Here is a 15,989-nt window from a genome sequence, read left to right as displayed (position 1 = left end):
AAGATATCTAGAACAGCGAGGAGTTACTCTACCTACCATACCTGTTCCAGCCATGAAGATAATTGGTGTTACATCACGTGCTAGTCCAATCGTCACCCGCCAAGTATTACTCTCAGTAACAGGGCTGGGTAAACTTAAAAATATGACTGCGCTTGTTGTGAAAGGTCTCACCAAGTCATTAATAGTCGGCACCGATTTGCTTACCCAGTTCGATGTAGTAATTAACTTCCGACTGTGGACAATTAACACCTATGACAGCGATCAGCCTATTCAACTGTCTGACAGATGGCGCTGGTCAAGGTGCCTGGGTCCCCACGGGGAATGATTGCTGACCTACGAAGTGTCGGATCTGTAGCCGACTCTAGTATCTGAGTGATGCTCTCGCCAGGTTACCGAAATGGGCGTGTTATGCGTATACATAGCCTCTCCCGCTTACGACAACCCATAGCCTTCTCGTGGTGCCAGTGTTTATATACAAATAGGGCAATGCCGGGAGTGCCCACTCCTCTTACTTCCTCGGTGCGTCGAAACGGGAATTCTAGTAGATTAGTAGGCTGTGATGGGGTGTCTGCGCCCCGACCTGCCGAAAATCTATCGGGGGGTTTGGACCCCCAAACCCTAGGTGGTGTCTCAAGACACCTGGTTCGCTGTGAATAACCAAAGGTGTGCATGGAATAGCGAAGGGCTGCAGAGAGGCCTGAGGGTTGCCGTGGTCAGGTGCAACCCGGGCCTTACGAGGCTGTAACCCGGTGGCGGGGGAGAGTCCAAGGCGAGTAACCGAGGATATCTATGCGGCTGAGGGCGGCGGTCGCTGGGACAGTAGGTGGTGACGGGAACGCACTATACCTGAATGTGAAGGGTACCATGGGACTGATCCTGTGATGAGACAGATTCCCCCTGAGGTTTCCTTAAACGGCCCTGGATCAGATTATGGAGATGGACTCGTGGTGGCAGTGGTGCTCCGATCGCTTGGAGCACACTCAGAGGAGTCCCCGCTCTGATGACGAGTGGCAGTCGTGAGCTACTTTAATGCTCGGGTACTAGCCTGCAAAGCTAGCAGAGGCGGGTAACCTCGGCTGGATCACGAGTATCTGGGTGACCGAGGGGTCCCAGTGATGTGAAAGGTACGGGCCGTGACGGTATTTACCAGGCCCACAGTGGGGGGCTTGCACTGGTGGTGTCCTGGGGTATTCGGCGGCTGGAGGTCTGCGGTGGCGTAGCAAGTTGGGATGGGTTCCTCAACCTCTGTGCGTAGCCGTTGGCTTTTCAGAACTGTGCCTTGACCTTTAACTTTGACATTGACCTTGAAATTTGACCTTGACCTTGACGACAATCATGGATCTGGTATTTTGCATTCAGTACATGCTACCATGAGCTACCAACGGATAGATGTCATTGCCACCATCTTGTTTTTGTCTGCTGGAGGACACCATCTTGTGCGTGTACTCATCTTATAGAGTAAATTACCATCATACTTGTTTAAGTTTTACCCGCTAGAGGGAAGTAATCATTTATTAGTACTGAGGTGACTACCATCTTGGATTTTGGGCGCTATCTTGGAATCGTGTAATTATTTAGCTAGAAATTCGGGAAAAATCCTAAATTCATTAAAAATTTCACTCATTTAATTAATGATTGATTAAAACAATTCCCGTTCTTGGTTCAATCCTTGGATAATGCAAAAAAATTAATTTTATGTAAAAAATAATAATTATAATAAATTATAATCAAAGTCCTAAAAGAGACTTAAAATCATCTACTACCATCATCATTTAAACAATTACTACCAACATCTTAGATATTTGTATATATTGACATATTAGTTCAGGAAAAATTCCAAAATTCATGGAAAAAACCACACATTATTTTACATATTGAATCTAAACGTCATACTATCTATGGACGAAGCAGAAAATAAATTTAAATACCAGAAAAGTGTCAGGCTTGAGAAATAAATCCCCGCAAGTTCTTTTACAAAAATAATATTTATTACATAACTTCTATCCTACTACAGGATCACTTGCGAAAGCCAGCAATCTTATAAACATTAAGCCCTGCTTAGACGTGCGACGACTACTTTTTAGCTCCAACAGCTCCACCTGCTCCAAATGCTCCAAATGCTCCAACAGCACCAAATGCATCAAATGCTCCAACAGCTCCAAATGCTCCAACAGCTCCATATGCTCCAATGGCTCCAAATGCTCCAAATGCTTTTAATGCCAAATGCTCCAATAGCTCCAAATGCTCCAAATGCTCCAACATCTCCAAATGCTCTAAATTCGCCAAAGCTCCAACAGTTCCAAATGCACCAAATGCTCCAAATGCTCCAACAGCTCCAAATGCTCCAAAGGCTCCAAGAGCTCCAAAAGCTCCAAATGCTCCAAATGCTCCAACAGCTCCAACAACTCCAAATGCACCAAATGCTCCAAATGCACCAAATGCTCCAAATGCTCCAACAGTTTAAAATGCTCCAAATGCTCCAAATGCTCCAACAGCTCCAACAGCTCCATATGCTCCAAAGGCTCCAAGAGCTCCAAAAGCTCCAAATGCTCCAAATGCTCCAACAGCTCCAACAACTCCAAATGCACCAAATGCTCCAAATGCACCAAATGCTCCAAATGCTCCAACAGTTCAAAATGCTCCAAAGGCTCCAAATGCTCCAACAGCTCCAACAGCTCCATATGCTCCAAATGCTCCAAATTCTCCAAATGCTCCAAATGCTCCAAATGCTCCAAATGCTCCAACAGCTGAAATGCATCAACAGCTCCAACTGATTTTAATTATTTTTTTATCGAACTTGACAGGTTTACATGCATGACTTTATTAGTATACATTTTGGATGTCAGTGGTGACTTTTTTACACCTTTAAGTGATAAGTTTTATTTAGAAATGAGCTTTCAAGAAATTATAAAATCCATTTTGAAAAAAAATATAAATTTTTCTTCAAGTTTATACCAATGCATTTAATTGAAACCATTATTTTATATAGCCAGCTTCCCTCAGTTCTTTAAGTATGAAGGATATTTCTTTGATGTTAGAATAGATTCCTGCACAAAGCGAATCATGTAGAAGTCTTAGCCTGTCAACCAATATGTTAGGATCTTCCCATGAGGTACATTCAAATTCTTCTGCTACGTTCATCTTCCTTGTATTTTTATAATAAATTTTATTATCTCTGGTGTCTTCTGTTTCAACACCAACTACAAGGACAATTTTGTCATCGAGCCAGTTATTATCACAAGCTTGATTAGGATAATTTATTTTATTGCGTCGTTTCCATCGTTTTGGTCTCAAGACACCATCACAGTCTTCGATATTGACCGCTTTAGGTGCTTCAGCACAGTTCTCAATCATGTCAGCCTTAGATCTGTCAGCACAGTCATCGATCATGTCAGCCTCAGATGTGTAACCACAATCTTCAATCATGTCAGCATCAGATGTTTCATCACAGTCCTCAGTCTTGTCAGCTTAAGGTGGTTCTGCATCTTTCACATTTTCATGGAGTCGACTAGATATTGGTGGAAATATCTTTTAATTTCTAATGAGGTTGCTACTTTCTTCGTTTGTTTTTAATTTTAAATTATTGTCTTGATCTCTATCAGCATATTTAGCATTAGCTTTTTTACATTCTTCATAATTATTATTGTCGTCTAATTTTCTGCCTTCGTTCCTCTTCCACGATGTTGGAGCACAGTCTTCGTTATCTTTATTCATCTTAGTTGTACAGTTCTTGGAATGTCTATCCAAGTAATATCTTCTACCAAAGGATTTATGACACTGACTGCAATTAATTGTTTTTGACAAGGACCCAAACCACACTCGCTTTTCTCATGTCATTTAGCATTCTTTCTCAAGAAAAACACCTTGCTGCAGTATCTACAGTGATGTCGGTTTGATACAGCAACAGGCAACGAACCAGGGTACATGTTAGCTTCTGCGACTAATGGCAGATGCAAACTAAGAGTTTTAAATTAAAACCATTACTTAAATAGAATTTTTTAAATATTTCGTCAGTGAGAGTTAAGTTATCTCATGCAAAAGTACTGGTTGTAAGTAGTTCTGCTTTTCATCAACAGATGACGCCACGTGTTGCTTGCAGGTAAATAATATTTATTTATTTTATGCGGGATGCGGGATGCTCACTAACGATCGCAAAAGAAGGATGGCTTTGCTAGACTCCAAGGAGAAGGAAGTTTGTTCTTCCATTTAGAGTTTCTCAGATTTATCAGGGCTTATTATTATTTGACTGAATAATGATTTTTTTTAATTCCACCTGATAAAAAAATTGCAAATGGTGATTTAGTAGCAGAAATTCACTAATTAAATGTAACCTTGAATAAAATGACATGTCTCATTAAGAGTAAAACTCCTTCATGAAGAGATCGGTTTCTCAGAAATAACCAGAAGCACTTGGACCAAAACGATGGAAACGATGTAATAAAATGAATTATTTTGATCAAGCTTGTAATGCTTACATGTTTAAGTACTGTGCTGAAGCACCAAAAGCGATCAAGAGCGAAGACAGTGATGGTGGCTTAAGATCAAAATGATGAAAACGACGTAATAAAATAAATTATCCTAATCAATCTTGTGATAATAACTGGTTGGATGACGAAAGTGACCTTGTAGTTGGTGTTAAAACAGAAGACACCAGGAATAATAAAATTTATTATAAACATACAAGGAAGATGATGTAGCAGAAGAGATTGATTGTACCTCATGGGAAGATCCTAACATATTGGTTGACAGGCTAAGACTGCTACATAGTTCGCTTTGTGCAGGAATTTATTTGAACATCAAAGAAATATCCTTCATACTTAAAGAACTAACGGAAGCTGGCTACATAAAATAATGGTTTAAATTAAATTCATGTGTCAAATCTTAAAGGAAAATAAATATTTTTTTTCAAAAAGGATTTTATCATTTCTCGAAAGCTCATTTCTAAATAAAACTTATCACTTAAAGGTGTAAAAAAGTCACCAATGACATCCAAAATGTATACTAATAAATTCATGCATGTAAACATGTCAAGTTCGATAAAAAAAAATTGAAATCAGTTGGAGCATTTGGAGTATTTGGAGCTGTTGGAGCTGTTGGAGTTTTGTAGCATTTGGAGCCTTTAGAGCATTTGGAGCTGTTGGAGCATTTGGAGCATTTGGAGCATTTAGTGCATTTGGAGCTGTTGGAGCTTTTGGAGCATTTGGAGCTGTTGGAGCATTGGGAGCATTTGCAGCTGTTGGAGCATTTGGAGATGTTGGAGCATTTTGAGCATTTGGAGCTGTTGGAGCATTTGGTGCATTTGGAGCTGTTGGAACATTTGGAGCTGTTGGAGCATTTGGAGTAGTTGGAGCATTTGGAGCAGGTGAAGCTGTTGGTGCTAAGAAGTAGTCGTTGTACATCTATGCAGGGCTTAATGTTTATAAGATTGCTGGCTTTCGCAAGTGTTCCTGTAGTAGGATAGAAATTATGTAATAAATATTATGTTTGTAAAAGAACTTGCGGTGTTTTATTTCTCAAACCTGACACTTTTCTGGTATTTTAAATTATTTTCAGGTTCGTCCATAGATCGAAGCACGTTTCAATTCAATATGTAAAATAATGTGTGAATTTTTCGATGAATTCTGGAATTTTTTTTAAGTCTCTTTTAGGACTTTGATCATAATTTATTATAATTATAATTTTTTAAATAAAATTATTTTTTGCATCATCCAAGGATCGAACCAAGAACAGGAATTGATATAATCATTCATTTCTAGGGGTATGCACTTTTCGTGTTTATTTGTGTACAGAATTCGAGGTTATTTTTCTGGAAAATCGGTGTTTTTTTTTTTCTGAAAGGGTGGTTATTTTGACTACCAAAATTGATAACAGTAATACCAAATTCATATCTCAAGTGTCATGAAAATTGTTTTAACACTTAATACACACCAAATACTAACTACTTAATATTAAAAAAGATGACATTAGACAGGTAGGTATAATTGAAATTGAATGTCCAGTATGTCTGAAGTAAAATGCGATTTTTTTTTTAAGTACGAAATAGTGGTTTTGACTTCCATTGATTTGGAGTACGTATTTACCATTCCGGTTGTATTTATAACAGTTATGAACAAATATTGCATGTAATATTTTTTTTTCTTGTTGGCAGGGAACCAAGAAGGGAGTCTAAAATCTGTGTCATTATCATTATCTTTTTTTTTGTCTATAATTTTTATTTATTAAGTATGAAGTCATTTCTCAATTCTTATTTAATTACTGTAGCAGGTTTCTGCATTTTTGTCAACAAAAGTAATTACGGTAAATTAACGCATTTTTGTTGAAAAAAATATTTATTACTTCGGATATGTATGTAGGCCTACACCACGTAAGTATTAGAGCACAACTACAACGCCACGCAAGTTCAATTCTTATCGTTTACAAGTTTGTCGTATTCAACCACGCGCGGGCACGGCCGTAAACAGCTTTGTTTTGTTGTGACTTCGTGTTAGTGTGCATGAGTGTGCGTGAGCGTGACTGCGCGCGCAGCCTACCGTCTGCCAGCTGCACTGCTGCTGCTGATTGCATCATTGTGTGAGCTCAGCGAGTAACGTGTTGTGTAGCTACTGCGTATTTGTTTGATGTTTTGTGTACAAGTGTATAAAACTATACTCACGTCTTTGCTTACATCGTTCAAGTTATTCAAAACATTCAATTTCGCCTCTATAGCCTACATGTTTACACCGTTTTTCTTACCATAAGTACTAAAAACATCGTCACATGTTCGCGTGTGAGAGGAAGCAGCGCATCTGACTCTAGTTGAATTATGGCGGCCGTGTTGATTTACTAATTCTGCACCAGGTTAGGCCTACATTACGGACTTCGTCAGAAGTACATATTTTTAGCATAGTTTAATAAAATAGTTATGGATATCGGGTTTATTTGTTTTCAGACGTTAAGATTCGCGTAAAAATAGTATCCAATAATAAGGATATCGAGGTTAATTCGTTTTAAACTGTTTAAATTCGCGTAAAAATGTTTTTTTTTTGCAAATTCGTTATTATTCGCTTAAAATGTCCAAATTCGCGTAAAAAATCGTTTTATCGCAAATGCGAATTTTGCATACCCCTAATCATTACTTTAATGAGTGACTTTTTGATGAATTTTTTACTTTTTCCCGAATTTCTAGTTAAATAATTACACGATTCCAAGATGGCGCCCAAATTTCAAGATGGTTGTCACCTCAGTACTAATAAATGATTACTGCACTCTAGTGGGTAAAACTTAGACAAGTATGATGGTAATTTACTCTATAAGACGAGTATAGGCAAAAGATGGTGTCCTCCAGCAGACGAAAACAAGATGGTGGGAATGACCTCTAGCAGGCGGTAGCTCCTGGTAGCATGTACTGAATGCAAAATACCAGATCCATTATTGTCGTCAAGGTCAAGGTAAAATTTCAAGGTCAAGGTCAAAGTTAAAGGTCAAGTTCAAAGTTAAAGGTCAAGGTAAAAGTTCAAAGTCAAGATCAATTTCAAAGTCACGGTCAAATTTTAAGGTCAAGGTAAAAATTTTAAAGTCAAAATAAAATTTCAAGTTCAAGGCAAATTTCAAGGTCAAGGTCAAATTTCAAGTTCAAGGTCAAATTTCAAGGTCAAATCAAATTTCAAAGTCAAGGTCAAATTTCAAGGTCAATTCTAATTTCTAGGTCAAGGTCAAAGTTCTAATTCAAGGTAAAACTTCAAGGTGAAGGTCAAAGTTCAATGCCAACAGTTGAGGACAAAGGTATGGTGACCAGAGAATTATAGGTACTAACATGGTATCAACACACTCTAGTAGACGAAAACAAGATGGTGGTATCCAGTGGATGAATACAAGATGGCGGACATGACGTCATACCAGCTGACCATACATACCTTGGTATTGTTGGTGGTAGGTCAGTCTGCCGGTGGCATCTGTGGAGGAAGGATCTGATGTTTTTTTGTTCTTAGAGGTTTCGAAAATCGATCTAATCAATCAGAATTCTAATAACATAATTTTTTGATGAATTTTGTTTGTTTTTTTCCGAATTTCTAGCATTGAAATGACGGATTTTCAAGATGGCGGCCGTAACGAAAAGTGCAACGGTATTTTAAAGATTTTTTTTAAAATTCAATTAATATATTTTTTTTAAGATTTTTAAAATTTTTCCCAATTTTCTAACATAAAAATTACGAATTTTCAAGATGGTGGCCGTAACGATAATTGAAAAAGTTACGTCTTAATACTAGATGGTGGTTCTGTCTCGAACAGGTGATATTATTACTTCAAGTTAAAAAATTACAAGTCCGAATATGCATGTTATTTTTATATCTAACCTATTTAATTTTCAGTCTGGTAAATGTCTCAATGGCCACGCGGTTAAATGCGTATGTTTTCCAACCTAGAGATCAGAGCAGCGATGGTTCGAATCGCAGCGCTTCCAATTAATTTTTCATAAAAAATCAAATTTAATATGTCGATAAGAACCATAATAGCTATGGTAGGTAATGGATCATCGACCTTATGTGATGAAACAGAGCGACACTGGCGCTCTCTAGGAACAAACAACAGAATCAAAGTCGACGGTATCCAAGATGGCGGCCTCCAGCAGAACAGAAAAAAATCACTTTAACTACAGAGACGAAAATTTTATCATAATGAGTGGGGCGCTCGATTTAAAGCTGTCGGATTCAAGATGGCGTATCCATGATGGCGGATCCAATATGGCCGCCGGGGACAAGGTGAAGGTCAAAGGTCAATGTCAGGTCATCCAAGATGGCCGCCATGATCTACTTGTCCCGTAACATGTATCCCGTTACGCTCATTCGAGATGGCCGTCGTGACGTCACAATCAGAGATGTGGCTCGGCTCCCGGCTCCTGCGCCTGGAGCCTGTCCCCGGAGCCCCCAAACTATACTACTGCTGCCTTATTTTGAATGTTTTATGAATCACACGGAACACGAATCTACGGGGTTAACTCCATTTGAAATCATTTGTCTGAACCGTTCTGATGCGATAGACCCGCGTTACCTTCTTAGACTAGACGAGAAATCATCAAGTGAAGACCTACCTACGAGCGAAGATGTACAGGCTAAACTACTGTCTGCCGCAGCAACAAGACGCCGAAGAAAGCCAGCATCTCAGGTAAGTAGCTTCGTAATTGGATCGCTAGTTCTTCGTAAGACGTCCAATATTAGCAAGAAATGGTATAATGTAACCAGCAAGTTATTCTTACTATTCAATGGACCATATGTGATATCTGAAGTCATGAATGAAAATTACTATACGCTAGCTGAGGTAAATACTAAGCGTGAATTTGGTGTATACAATATTGCTCAATTACGCGAATATAAGCCTTCGATAGTGAGATAAGTTGATGTCAACACAATGATAATGTAATCTGTTATGAAAGTAAACAATTTAGTATGATCAGTTAAATGAAATTTAATTATCTACATAGTTCTCCAGAGTAGAGAGAAAATTCAGCTGCATCGTGTATAACAGTATTACCTCGTTTAGGGTAAAATTTCAATCCGGATTGAACCTTGAGTGGAGTGAGTAATCTAGATTGAAATTTTATTTAAAACACTTTGTTGTGGACTGAAGTTGGAGTGAAGTGAGATAATCCACTCCACTTGTTGAGGTGGACTGGACTGAAGAATCCGGATTGAGATTTTACTTTAAACACGGACTGGAGTGAAAAGTAAACATGCACGAGCAAGCTGCCGCCATATTGCATTGTTTGTTGTTGGTCTCGTTGCATTTCAGGCATTATTTTGTGAAAATGGCAAAAAAAAAAAAAGAGCAGAGGAATGTGTGGACAGAGATGGAAGTAGAGTTATTGTTGAAAGTAATAAGTGAAAAACATATTTTAAGATTAAGGTTCTCTGCTTTGCTTTGTCATCGATAAGATCGCACCACAATATTTTCAGTCCATGTTGACTCCAACTTCGATCTTGTTTACATTTCAATCTGGATTGTGATATTTACCATAAACTTATTTCGTCAGTCTATGTTGGTTACACATTCACTTCGAGTTCACTCCACTCCAGGTTCAATCCGGATTGAAATTTTACCCTAAATGAGGTATATGGTACAGTAGTTATAAGTGCCGATGAGTCGCTGGAATTAATGACAGATTGTTTTTTTTTTTTTTGTCGGCTGAAGTGTTTTCCAGTCGATTTCCGACGTATAGGTGAGGTGTGATACCGCCTGCGTACGGAATATTATGTCACATTTCGGCGAAGTCCGAGGACTTAAAGCATAGATTCTATTTACTGTGATTTGTGTTCAAACCATGAGTTTGGCATTAACACGGCAGGTCAAGATATACAGGAACTATTCGGTATCAACTAGTACACTACTCAAGCACGAGAGCCAGTATTATTAAATTTGATGAGTTTTAATCATATGATGATAGCTGATTTTACTGACATGTATATTTCAATAACGCCTGTTACATTTTGTGATCTGACGAAACGCGTATATTAGAACAACATCGTAACTATCAGGCTATAAATCAGTCAATATTATCTTCAAAATAAAGGAAGAGACTACAAGTTGCGAAAACACTGTCAAGAATTAGTAACTACCTTGTTTAATAATAATTAAGTTGGTATACAGTGAAATAAGAAAGTTTATATATCATCACTCGTAGTTGACACTATTTCGATTGGATTGAAAATTTTGCGCATTTTAATTCTCTTAACAAGCACACGAAAGGTGTACAGTATTAACAACGCCTCCGAAAAGCGTTTATTCGCCTTGTCAACGCAACGCATCGCTATACACTGTTTACATTTTTTTCCCCTCAGCTGACAAGATAATTTAAAAATAAAATAGCATTAGGTTATTTGTTAATCTAACACAACGTTAGTGTTAAATATTATTAAGTGTTTTTAATTAAGTTTTTTTGACGTGACAACGTCTGATAAATCGATGAACGCCGGCTGCACGCAGAAAAAGGATGACTCTTTGTCCCGTTACGCACTTTGTCCCGTTACGCACATTGTCCAGTTACGCACATTGTCCCGTTACGCTTTATCCCGTTACGCTCATTGTATGCTTGCGCCGCATTAATCTCACTTTCACTCGATTGGAACAACCATCGATTTGACTTTTTCGAGGCACATTAAACTTGAAACATTCCCATTCGTTTCCTACTTTTCCTATCATCGTCCTATCCTTAACAGAATAACACATATTGGAAGAAGTTAAATAGGAAACATGTATAAAAGTTACATTTAAAATAATCTGTTAGTTAACGTAATAAACATATTTGAATTAATGAGTGCAAAAAAAAGTAAATTTATCAATTAAATTGTAGATTTTATTTCACTCCTTCTTTGCATCCATACGAGAGTGATAATTCAATTAAAATGATTCAATTTTATTCATAAAAGTATGCAATCACATTTCATCAATGTATTGTTATGACGTTGTCACGTTAAAATATCGTCCGTAAACCGACTTTACAGACAACCAATTTTTTTTAAAGATATAATCTGTACCAGACAACTTCAAGAAAAGAAGCTTTGTGTAGGTGTAAGACTTGCTCAAGGAAGAGTGCAAGTCGACATTTAATTTAGAAATTGGGACACGCTATGTTTCTAAGTGTGCGATGATTTCTGTTGTGAAACAAGGACACAAGTTATTCTAAGTGTGTGATAGTTATATGTAAGTGCTGGGACACCTACAATTAAACCCAAAAGCCATTTAAGAGACTTGTATAATGGGTATCTGAATGACGAATAGTTTTGTTCATCACACGATCAGCGGATGGTTGTGAGAGTCCTGTAACGCCCCTCGTGCCCAAAAACTATATTATTTTAAACTAATTAAAAACACCTTGGAAACTGCTGGGAAATATATTAAGAAAATTAAGGTTAATTACTAGAGGGGACACGAGGCGGTAAACAAGACAAAATTTACACTCCCTGCACACTAGTAACTTGGGAGTTCGTGGATCGTTATGTAGAATAAGGTATATGATAAATAAATATACAATATAAATAATTTGGTCTATAGGTTTTCCTGGATTATTATTAAGAGGTTTTGTTTAACATTATTTCGACATGATAATAAAGATCTTAGCAATTAACAAAGTTAAGGGGGCGCCCAACATTATTTAAAACAATATATATTACACCTTAACAAACAAATGATTACATTAACAAAAATTTCAAGTATAGCAACAAAAGTTGATTCTCCCAACGATTACATATATATTAGTTTCCTTGATTTTACATGTTCTTGAGGATTACGTTCTTAAAGCACTGCTCGCTGGTATATTTTTAATGAATTTAGTTCCTTCTATGCAAGCGGAAAATATATATAGCTCATATCACCCGGGTCTTCCCAGGATGACGTCGGACCGAGAGGAAAACTCTTCTAAAGGGGAAATCAGCTGGAGGTCCCGAAGATCATGCGGGGAGCAATTTCTCTCCCCAGAAACTTGGACCCTGTCTGAAACACAAGTCAAATTCAAAACGAATTAGACCTGCTTCCAGACAGTCATACACAGTCGGCGCGAAAGGCCAACAAACGGGAATATGGGGAGGAAAAAAAAAGGATTACTCACCAAACAGGGTGTGGAAACAGGGCCTCCAAGGTGTCTCGCGCCGACGTCAGAATGATGCGCACCGAGAAATCGCGGATGCGCGTTAGGAAATCAAATTTTTAAAGAAAAAAAAAAAAAAAAAAAGAAAAAATTTAACTACACATGACTTTTTCTAAAAACTACATCTGCCTGGCTACTGTACAAATGGTATCACATCCCTTAGCAACTGACTACATCTTTTATGAAACCGAAAATCGCCATTCCCGCGAAAAGCCTCTTAGCGCAGAGGACGCCGAGAAGACGTGGTCAGTAGCCGAGGTCAGAGTACTGAGTGCCGGCGATGGCGGACAAGGCTTCTAATTAAATCGGGCGGACGGCCCTTAGGGAGAAAGAGGGGGAAGGTTCGGTTCTATGCCGAAAACATGCGGAGGTGCCCGAGGCGGGCGTGACAACAAACGACATGCGCGCTCTTAACCAGCGGTAACAGGAAGCTACAAATAATCGACTTAAACAGGCCGCGAGAAGGAAGCATAGGGCTTTATGGCGCCGCGGCGCTGCTCTCTAGCAGCGTAAAGGGGAACTAACTGAGGCGGTGAGCTGACTTGCCACCAGGTGTCACGAGGGTGAGCTCTGCAGGCTGGCGACCAGGCCTGCGGTTACTTTTTTCGCCGTTAAATGTCGTGGACGTCTCTGTCGGACCAGGGAGAAGGTCCTTGAAGTAGCCCATCGTCTTGGCTAAGTTCACATCAGGGCACTGCTCCTGGCTTGATTTCTCAGAACTAAGGTGGATGGGCGGAAAGGGGAGGGTGTACAAAAAACACCACTCCGCTGGGAACGCAGGTCCACTGGAGACCCATTCGTGACGAGACTTGCAATTCTCAGCAGGCCTCTAAGAAGTAGCAGCTTGCAGCCCAGAAGCTGCTCTATGCAATTTTTGTCATGAAGAGAAATAATATTACAAACTCGGGACGTGACTGCAGGCGAGAGAAATTTAAACCGGGCTGCCCACGTCCACATTAGACAGCAAAATATCAGATAGGCCCCCTGAGAAAGGGGGCTTCAGTCCACTGGCACAAATTTTAAACACGTGGCGTACACCGGCCTAACAAAGAGTAAATCACCCCCTTAACAACCAAATAAATTAAAAAAATAAGATTTCCAAAAAAAAAATTAAAATTATAGAAAAATTAAAAAAAAAGGTTACGAAATGCCTAATTTCCGGCACAGTCCAAGTGGCGGAAGCGGCACGGACCGCGTCCACGTGCTTTGTCGCGCTGATCGCTCTGTCGCCTGGAAGAGGCGCCTGTCATCGGCAGCAGCGATGCATGGACCAGAATCACTATCATCGCCACGAGGCTGACGACTAGTTACTGCTTGTCAACCCAGGAAGCTGCTTGAGTGGTGTCCACTGTCAGGACACTGCCAATCAACATATACCATTGCCTATACCCAGGTATACTGTTGTTTTCATCATGGAGGTAAGAGTGCACCGTGATGTCTGCTTCTTTGTGTCGTCGTCTTTGTACATCAACGCAGGATATGCAGAGAATGGAGTCAGATGCTGCTGTATAATGCAGTACGTCTTCATACAACGAGATGCAACATTGCTTCGGACAGACATCACCCATTGTTGTGAATGTTTATTTAACAGTGTGCCCAAGCGATAGTATGTTTTTTTTATTTAGTAATACAGTTGAGTGTACACTGTTAATGTGATTCTAGAGATTGTTAATGAACACAAAAACTCCATAGTCGAACTACTGTGTGCTGACATAGTCTGTTTTGTATCATTATCAGAAGCGGCAATTATGTACCGTTACGGTGCATAATTATCTTACAAATTGTGCATGTGATTTATTTAATTATTTTTTTTACTCCATGTTTGCGGTCAAAGACAACCATGTCTATATGTATATTATTCTTTGGAAACATCTGTTTATGGAAAAAAATGTGGTTGCTACGGACGCTAAAACAAAAATGTATGCAATAAATGACGAGAAGATTGAAATAAACATTACTAAACCTATATGTTGGGAAATACTAAAGGAATTGTAGAGTTGATTTAAGAAACAATATTCCTATTGCAAGTTCATCCTGCTGATGTGTGGTATGTGTACTGTATTACTTTTCTTTGTGTTCTGCAAGATTTAATAATTTTATTCTTATAAGTAACAGGCTAAAGTGAAATCGGTGATAATTTTTAACAAGAAAAACTTACAATTAAATATAATTTAAAATAAATGAAATATTTTCTGGATGATATGTTTCCTGATGAAAGAAGTCAATTCATTTTCGGCCCCAGAGGTCTCGTAAGAAAGAACTCAGTAAATGCTACCCTGATATTAAACTATAGCCGAGGAATTAGAATAGATTTACCGTAAAAGAAATAATAATTAAAATTTGATAGGTGTCATAAATAAACATAGACATCATAACTATATATTCATTGTATTTAAGAACACTTGAGTGTTATGTGTCCGACCTAATCCGTGTACATGATCAAAACTCAGTCTGGTACAGGGTAGATCCTATAAATTATATACTGTAGTGATACAATAATGGTAATTTAAATATTAGCGTTCCTACCTAGGGTAAACATGCAAATAATTTCTTGAAATTGTATTTATTATTTTTAATTAAAATTTGTCTACGGATCTGGATACATAACAGTGTGATGTATATACGCAAGAAACATATATGCACAAGATGTTCAAGATGGTGGTCGTAACGAAATTTTCAATGGTGTTTTAATATAATTATATATTTAACTTTTAATTTTTTTAAGTTTTCCCATATATAACAGTAAAAAATTACGGATTTTAAAGATGGCGGCCATTAATAAATTAACAATGGTGACATAATAATTCAAAATGTCGGAAAGTTCGAGAATAAAATGGCGGAATCCCAAATGGTGGATAGTTCGAGATAATAAAACGGCGGATTCAAGATGGTCGATCCAAAATGGACACCGGGGTCAAGATCAAGTCCAAGGTCATTTAAGATGGCTAATATGACTTTAGTAATGGCCGTGACGTCAGAGAATGGTCGCCACCACCACCACCACCACCACCACCACATGTCTAAACCTGGCGCAGGATTCCCGAATATTTACTACTCGAATTAAGATTCGTCTGAAGGTGAACTGCTTAGTCGATGTCAAATATGATGAGAACTGAATATAATTATGTTGTATTCAAATGTAAGATCGCCAATAACGATTGACTCTACATTACCTGTAATAATTAAAATTATACACGTAAATAAAAATACTTTACTCAAATTTTCATTAAAAGATCATAATTGTTACATGTGACGGAATGAATAAACCGTTCATTATTTTAAAATTCACACAAAACTTAACATTAGAAACACACAGAAGTAGATGATCGCGCCAAAACTCTTTATCGAGGAAGGAAAATCAGGGCATGACCTG

The 15,989-nt window shown here is 38.3% G+C and overlaps 1 protein-coding gene across 1 annotated transcript in view; it reads right to left on the bottom strand.

Annotated features, from left to right (window-relative positions):
• LOC134531377 (pancreatic triacylglycerol lipase-like) overlaps positions 1–15,989 on the bottom strand; it is a 558,452-nt gene that overhangs the window by 125,146 nt on the left and 417,317 nt on the right. The window lies entirely within an intron of this gene.

The sequence above is a fragment of the Bacillus rossius genome, chromosome 3 (genome assembly GCF_032445375.1).
Source record: "Bacillus rossius redtenbacheri isolate Brsri chromosome 3, Brsri_v3, whole genome shotgun sequence".
NCBI lineage: Eukaryota > Metazoa > Arthropoda > Insecta > Phasmatodea > Bacillidae > Bacillus > Bacillus rossius.
This window is presented reverse-complemented; position numbering and strand designations above follow the sequence as displayed.